This window comes from Corvus brachyrhynchos, unplaced genomic scaffold, assembly GCF_000691975.1.
Source record: "Corvus brachyrhynchos isolate BGI_N302 unplaced genomic scaffold, ASM69197v1 scaffold285, whole genome shotgun sequence".
Taxonomy (NCBI): Eukaryota; Metazoa; Chordata; class Aves; order Passeriformes; family Corvidae; genus Corvus; species Corvus brachyrhynchos.
Genome location: NW_008238323.1, coordinates 410,144 through 410,797, shown reverse-complemented (window position 1 = coordinate 410,797; position 654 = coordinate 410,144).

Sequence of the window (654 nt, the reverse complement as noted above, 5' to 3'; positions counted from 1 at the left end):
TATTTATCTGTGATCTGAACCTGGGACCGCTGGGACATCTTGTTTAGACTCAGCTTTTATGTCAGGTCCTGAGCTGTCACTGTCAGAGCACCGGCACATCTCAGTGAGAACAGAGCAGGGTAACAAGCACAACACTGCTGCACGTCTTTGTATCATTTCCCCCTGACTGTAACTCTCCACTCCTTTCCTGCACACAAAAACATGGCCCTGGTGACAGCTACCTCAGCACAAGGCACCTGAATCAGCTCAGCATTTTGCACTTGCTCTGGGCTGTGTTGCAAGACCCTTCCTCCTACCAGTGTTAGGGAAGCACCTGTGGTACAGTGTCTGATTCAGGTGTAACTCGGCAAACTCAATGGTTACCAATCCCATTTTTGTGCCCAGCATCTCCCAGCTCCGCTCTCCCTCATTCCCTGGGCTGGTGGGGATTCTTCCTCCGTGGAATAAGAACTTTGATGCTCACAGCAAGGGGGCTCAATACTGAAATCATAGAATCACAGAACAATTGAAGAATTTGGCTTAAAGGGACTTTAAAGCTCATCCAGTCCCCCCCCCTGTCATGGGGGCAAGGACACCTTCCACTGTCCCAGGCTCCAAGCTCCATCCAACCTGGCCTTGGACACTGCCAGGCATCCACGGGCAGACACCGCCTCG